The 7,653-nt window shown below is 39.5% G+C and overlaps 1 protein-coding gene across 3 annotated transcripts in view; it reads right to left on the minus strand.

The window, feature by feature from the left end:
• LOC137274460 (protocadherin-11 X-linked-like) overlaps positions 1 to 7,263 on the minus strand; it is a 54,089-nt gene extending 46,826 nt beyond the window's left edge. For all 3 annotated transcript variants that reach the window (XR_010956183.1, XM_067807655.1, XM_067807656.1), the window contains exon 1: positions 7,078 to 7,263. The gene's annotated coding sequence lies outside the window, so the exon portion shown is untranslated. The remainder of the gene's footprint in view (positions 1 to 7,077) is intronic.
• Positions 7,264 to 7,653: the final 390 nt, after the last annotated feature.

Genomic DNA, 7,653 nt, shown 5'->3' on the forward strand with positions numbered 1-7,653 from the left:
GCTAAAGCAACACCTCTACAATCCTTCATATTGTTGTAACCAGTAACCACTTTTGGCATATGCAAATTATACTTCTATAACAGTGTCTTCTTGGCCTGTATTTAAATATGGAATGTCTTATTTTCACAATACAGTTAATTTGAAAGTCATTAAACATTCTGTCAACCTTACCTTATGAGTGAGTGAGTGAGTGAGTGAGTGAGTGAGTGAGTGAGTGAGTGAGTGAGTGAGTGAGTGAGTGAGTGAGTGAGTGAGTGAGTGAGTTTAGTTTTACGCCGCACTCAACAATATTCCAGTTATATGGCGTCAGTCTGTAAATAATCAAGTTTAGACCAGACAATCCAGTGATCAACAACATGAGCATCGATCTGCGCAATTGGGAACCGATGACATGTGTCAACCAAGTCAGCGAGCCTGACCATCCGATCCCATTAGTCGCCTCTAAGACAAGCATAGTCACCTTTTCTGGCAAGCATGGGTTGCTGAAGGCCTATTCTAACCTGTACCTTCACGGGTATTACCTTATGACGCACACTATGCAGTAATAGAGTTATTACATTACAGTTTCATCATCAGGTGCAGTAGGATAGCCCAGTGGTGAAACATTCTTTCATCATATCACAGACCTGAGTTCAATTCCCCACATGGTACAATATGTGAAGCCCTTTCTGTGTCTCCCTACAGGATATTGCTGCAATATTGCTAAAAGTGGCATAGGACCACACTCACTCACTCACTCACCATGGTGATGGATGTAGTGATTTGTTTGAAGCATCCTTGAGCAGTAGTTTCATTCTTTGCATGTTCAGCAGGAATACCTTATTTCATGTGGTGTAATACATAGTCAGTGTCAAAAACTTCCACCCATGATGATAGGAATCTGCAACACTTAACAGATTCAGGAAAATGTGAATCCTTTGAAGGCAACAAGACATTTACCTCTACTTCAGCATATATTGCACCCACATGTAGATAGCAAAACATGCAGATAATTAATACTCTACTGTGTTTTGAGGTCCTGTTTGCAGTTGATAAATGCTGGAGTGAGTGAGTATAGTTTTATGTTACTTTTAGCAATATTCCAGAAATATCATGGTGGGGGACAAAAGAAATTGATTAACTGAACCCATGTGGGGAATAGCATGAAGAGTGAAAGCTTTAAACACTTGATTACACCACCACTCTGATGACTCTGTCACAGCTGATATACCACATGCCTAGGCTACACCACCACTCTGATGACTCTGTCACAGCTGATATACCACATGCCTAGGCTACACCACCACTCTGATGACTCTGTCACAGCTGATATACCACATGCCTAGGCTACACCACCACTCTGATGACTCTGTCACAGCTGATATACCACATGCCTAGGCTACACCACCATTCTGATGACTCTGTCACAGCTGATATACCACATGCCTAGGCTACACCACCACTCTGATGACTCTGTCACAGCTGATATACCACATGCCCAGGCTACACCACCATTCTGATGACTCTGTCACAGCTGATATACCACATGCCTAGGCTACAATCACAGCTGATATACCACATGCCCAGGCTACACCACCATTCTGATGACTCTGTCACAGCTGATATACCACATGCCCAGGCTACACCACCACTCTGATGACTCTGTCACAGCTGATATACCACATGCCTAGGCTACACCATCATTCTGATGACTCTAATACAGCTGACATACCACATGCCCAGGCTACACCACCATTCTGATGACCCTATCACAGCTGATATACCACATGCCTAGGCTACACCACCACTCTGATGACTCTGTCACAGCTGATATACCACATGCCTAGGCTACACCACCACTCTGATGACTCTGTCACAGCTGATATACCACATGCCTAGGCTACACCACCACTCTGATGACTCTGTCACAGCTGATATACCACATGCCTAGGCTACACCACCATTCTGATGACTCTGTCACAGCTGATATACCACATGCCTAGGCTACACCACCATTCTGATGACTCTGTCACAGCTGATATACCACATGCCCAGGCTACACCACCGCTCTGATGACTCTGTCACAGCTGATATACCACATGCCCAGGCTACACCATCATTCTGATGACTCTGTCACAGCTGATATACCACATGCCTAGGCTACACCACCACTCTGATGACTCTGTCACAGCTGATATACTACATGCCTAGGTTACAATCACAGCTGATATACCACATGCCCAGGCTACACCACCACTCTGATGACTCTGTCACAGCTGATATACCACATGCCTAGGCTACACCACCATTCTGATGACTCTGTCACAGCTGATATACCACATGCCTAGGCTACAATCACAGCTGATATACCACATGCCTAGGCTACACCACCATTCTGATGACTCTGTCACAGCTGATATACCACATGCCCAGGCTACACCACCACTCTGATGACTCTGTCACAGCTGATATACCACATGCCTAGGCTACACCACCATTCTGATGACTCTAATACAGCTGATATACCACATGCCCAGGCTACACCACCACTCTGATGACCCTATCACAGCTGATATACCACATGCCTAGGCTACACCACCACTCTGATGACTCTGTCACAGCTGATATACCACATGCCTAGGCTACAATCACAGCTGATATACCACATGCCTAGGCTACACCACCACTCTGATGACTCTGTCACAGCTGATATACCACATGCCTAGGCTACACCACCACTCTGATGACTCTGTCACAGCTGATATACCACATGCCTAGGCTACACCACCACTCTGATGACTCTGTCACAGCTGATATACCACATGCCCAGGCTACACCACCACTCTGATGACTCTGTCACAGCTGATATACCACATGCCCAGGCTACACCACCATTCTGATGACTCTAATACAGCTGATATACCACATGCCTAAGCACCAATCAGTCATGGTTAGGCCTCATTACAAAGTGGGATTGTAATAAGAGAATTGATTTGCTACCTTGAACCATTTCAACAATGAGTATGTATGAGACCATAATTGATTGTGGAGGTAAATGCTGTATGATCTCAAATTTTACTCCCAATTGTTCAACCTATTCTTAGATGCACAAATATTTATGACAACTATTAAAAAACATAAAATCCTTTCTGTATTCATAAGATATCCTTGAAAAGTAGACTAAACTGTGAGATTTCAAACACATTATAAATGTATTCATCATGAATTGCCTCAATAGAAAATATTTTCATTAATGAACAAATATCTTCAAATATGAAATCATGGACATTTTAATACATTTTTGTGAAAATACAGTGAAAAATGATCCTGTTTATAATCCAGGATTGATTGGTTGGGATAAACCAATTATGATCCATGATAAATGATCAATGACAAAATTGCACCCATTTCCTATCACTAGCTTTAGATCATTCTAGGAATCACCTCACAACTTAACTAGGACAATTGAACTGAACCCCTTATCTGATGCAAGATGGATATTGCCTAGACGTACTCTATTACCTTATCTATCATAACAATAATTCATGACATAATACAGATACTGATATTAAGATTTATAGATTTGCATATAACATGATATAACAGTTGCTGAATGTATGATGCAGACTTAAGGCTGTCCTAACGACTTCTCTATTGGTAATAAGTGGTGAAGACCCACCTACTCAATCATGATGCTACTTTCATAAGAATTAAATACCTTTTTGAAGAACTGAATTGGAGAGGCGGAGAATTTACTTATGGAAATACGGTCTCTGGGATGAGAAGTGACATGGTATATAAAGAAATGAGGACACTGTCACTTTGAAGAAAGGTGAACCTAGTCAAACACCACATCCTGTTCACGAAAGATAAACATGGACTGTGATCAGTGATGCATTTGAATGCAGTGATCTAACTCCTGTGGCATCCTAGTGCATAGCTATTGTGTGTTTAAGTGAAATAAAGAAGCATTTCAATTTTTTGGGTTCATATACTGATCATACATAGCAGTTTTGATATGCTGGACAGCAAAATTACTTATGCAGACATGTTAACTGCATATTCTGTCAACTGTGGACATTGTTCTAGAAGCAGACACCATATCGGTATATGATCTCCACACAAAGAGAACATGATGATTATTGTTACTTCATCATTAAATATAGACTTCTGAAGGTAGATTGATGCTTGGAAATAAAGAACTCCATCCAGACTGTACAGGAACCCCACTGTGATCTGATGTTGATGACAGACCCTGAATATGTACACATGTTTAGTACTATAGCATTACATGAAGGTGAGGGACTGAAGGAAAATAATATGGTTGAGAGAATATAGTTGTAGTGATAGCATTTCTTTGTAGAGCAGAGTCCAAGCGTCTAAGAACCCTGAATAATTGTGCAGAACAAGATTCAGATAGATTGTGGATCTTTGAGAAATGTTTTTTTTTTTATTAGTCCTGCTGACATTAAGGTCATCATGACAGAGAGGATATCATAGAAAATGGCATCATTCTTGCTTGAATGTCCTTTCAGTGTGATGCTATCTGAGGATGATGCATAGTTTATGCATGGTGGTGTTATGTGTTGTATTTCCATCTATACTGGACAAAATAAGTTAGGGATATTGGTATTTATATGACTGATATTTCATCAGTGTGTCAATGAATAAATACATCATTATTCCTGATTTCAAAATTTGCAAATACCCAAGCTATGTCTGCCCAGTATATAATGAAGGCATCAGTAAGTTTGTTTGTATGTTTGTTGTTTGTTAATGCTACATTCGACAATATACACATGACCATTCCTGTGACACTACAAAACCCAGAAACATAATCAGGGCTTTTCCTGGCATTCCTGTGCAGTGCTACTGTGCACACCACCTTTGACCTCAGGGCCATGTGTGTACCAAACAGGACATTTGTCACAAATCTTTTACAGCATAGGTCTGAAGTCTGTACTAGCCTGGGTCCATCTTACATATCCTGATGTCAAATGTCTTGATGGGAATGTGGGTTGACATAGTCTCTTGATTTGTTTATAATCCTGGAGCCCAAAGAAGAAGTGAGCATAACCTAATATTGATGATAAATCACTGCTTTCACCCTAGGAACCAGTGGATGAGGAATCCTACCTCTCACAGAATTATTTTGATGGCGTGTATATGATTGTCTTTATGCTCAGTGAAACAACAGTTAGGCATTTATCCATTTCATTAGCAGACAACAGACAAAAAACTTAGAGTTAACCCCCTTGAATACTTAGAGTTAGGCCCACTGAATCTAATTTGTTCAGAACATATTGTATGCATTTGGAGAATTACATCTTGTGCAATTAATTCAAGATTCAAAATGGTAGTTGGTATGTTGCAAATGTAAAGCCAACAGTTTGGCAAGTTGAGCAGGGGACATAAGAGAGCTTCTTGCATGGGGTGGGGATACATGGGATGGGGATACATGGGATGGGGATACATTTCATTATGATCATTTCAGTTATCATGTCCAAACATTTTTGGTCATTTTGAAAAAAAAACCCAACTTATCAGCATATTTGTGTGAGACTCTTCATCTCATCTTTCATAACAGAAATTATATGCTTTACGATAATGTGGATAACATTAGACTCTTAATCTACAGTAGAAAATTCTGAAAATACAATATGCTGTTATAAGTGAGCGTAACATTGCACTCCGCTTCTTCAATTTTAAAATCCAAAACTACAATGAGCTAGTATTAGATGACATGTGGATCACACTGGATTCTTCATCTGAACTTTCAAAATCCTAAACTATGATGTGATGTTACTAGATGCTTTACAACAATGAGGCTAACATTAGAATTAGATATGGTGAAGTCCACATAAAATACATAATCCAGCAGGCATCCCTGAAAGCACATCCTATATTCGGTCTGGCTTCATATCATGTGTGACATTACATGAACACCCATTACCATAGACTGCAGCTGAGTATCACATACATGCTATACAGCTTTGAAACTTGACCCATGGACGCATCTTCCTAAAAGACTTGCTTCAAGTGAAAGAATATTTTCTATAGCAAACTGTGCTCATTCTCAAGTTACAATATAGCATCAACATTCAGTTATGGAAACCTTTGCAAGTGAAAAAGAAGCAACATTATCAGAATCATTTGACAAAATATTGAAAAAGTGTCTTGAACAGAGTTCTACATACCACAAATTCCTTGACAAATTATTTCTCGTCTTTCATAAGGGGCAATGACACTGTGCATGCTTTCTGAGCATTTTCAATTGAAATGTAATTTTATATGTTCTGACACACATACAAACATCTTACTCATAAACAATAATCATTGAAATAAGAAAGAATGTAAAATACCTATACGTCATGCAGTTGTCTTGCCTAAGTAATGTAAACATTGTAACACACATAATAATCAGCCATGATGGTTTACTATCTTTCAAAACCTCTAAGATAGGTTTTTATTTATGAACAACATGGCTTGTATGTATAATCTGTAACTAATAACCTTTTGAACACTGATACATGCATTCTTATGAATGTGCATCCATCCTACCTGCTTTCATCCTGTGTACTTCATTTCACATGCAATCATCCCTTTTATGTTGATGACAGAATTACATAAAAGATACATAATTAAAAAAACCTAAGAATTAGAAACTGAAGGTATTCTGAACCCATTTCACAAGTGTGTAAACAAATAGTTTGAAGGAAAACCATGGTCTATGGATAGTCAACGTCTTTACTGCAATGGGTGCGACGCCTCGATGTAGGTAGTAGCACTGTTATTGAGCAAGATGCTGCTTGATAACAGTATTTGTACCTACACCAATGTCACACCCATTGCAATAAAGAAGTTGATTATCAGTAGAACTTGGTTTTCCTTCACCTACACAACTTCTAAAATGCTTAACAAAGAAATAGTTTGAAGTTACACTTTATACCTTAAAACTTATGGACATACTACATGTGTTCTCACAACATACCTGTATTACCACACTCCTGTGCATGTTTTATCCCAGTATTCCTGGTGATACCTGACAGGTAAGTAACACAGGTAACAACATCCCATATTAACAATATTGTCTCTTACCTGTACACAAAACCTTTAGATAATCCCAATCCAATAAACATGTGCTCGGGAATGTTCACAAACACTTCTACCTTGTCTGAACTTCACGTCACACCTGCAGCATCCTAACGACAGGTAGCACAGGTGAGACAGGTAAAGAAGCTTTCAGCAGTAAAACCGTTCAGTCACTCGGCCCCTTTAAGTGACAGTTATCTGTCTACAGTAGTAATGAGGCCACGGCTACACAATGCTGCACGCTACAGTGGCTTCATTCCCCATGGGTTCTTAAACAAACCTTGTAAAATTGTGTGCATCCATCACTTAACATAACACTAATGCAACAGTATCGTCCTATTGTATTAACATTAACTTGAAACTAATGATCAAAGGAGGTTATAAACTCTGCATTCACACACTATAAAAAGGTGACATAATTTGGTCAGTTTGACTCTGACTCTCTAGACGAAGGAGTTCCCATGCTAGGTCTGGCAAATTAGGTCTTGATGCTCATCACGATATTTGTATGCATTGTACAATATGACAGAAATTGCAAATAGTTTTGACAAATGTGAAGCGTGACTGAACATGAAAAGGCGT

This window comes from Haliotis asinina, chromosome 2, assembly GCF_037392515.1.
Source record: "Haliotis asinina isolate JCU_RB_2024 chromosome 2, JCU_Hal_asi_v2, whole genome shotgun sequence".
Taxonomy (NCBI): domain Eukaryota; kingdom Metazoa; phylum Mollusca; class Gastropoda; order Lepetellida; family Haliotidae; genus Haliotis; species Haliotis asinina.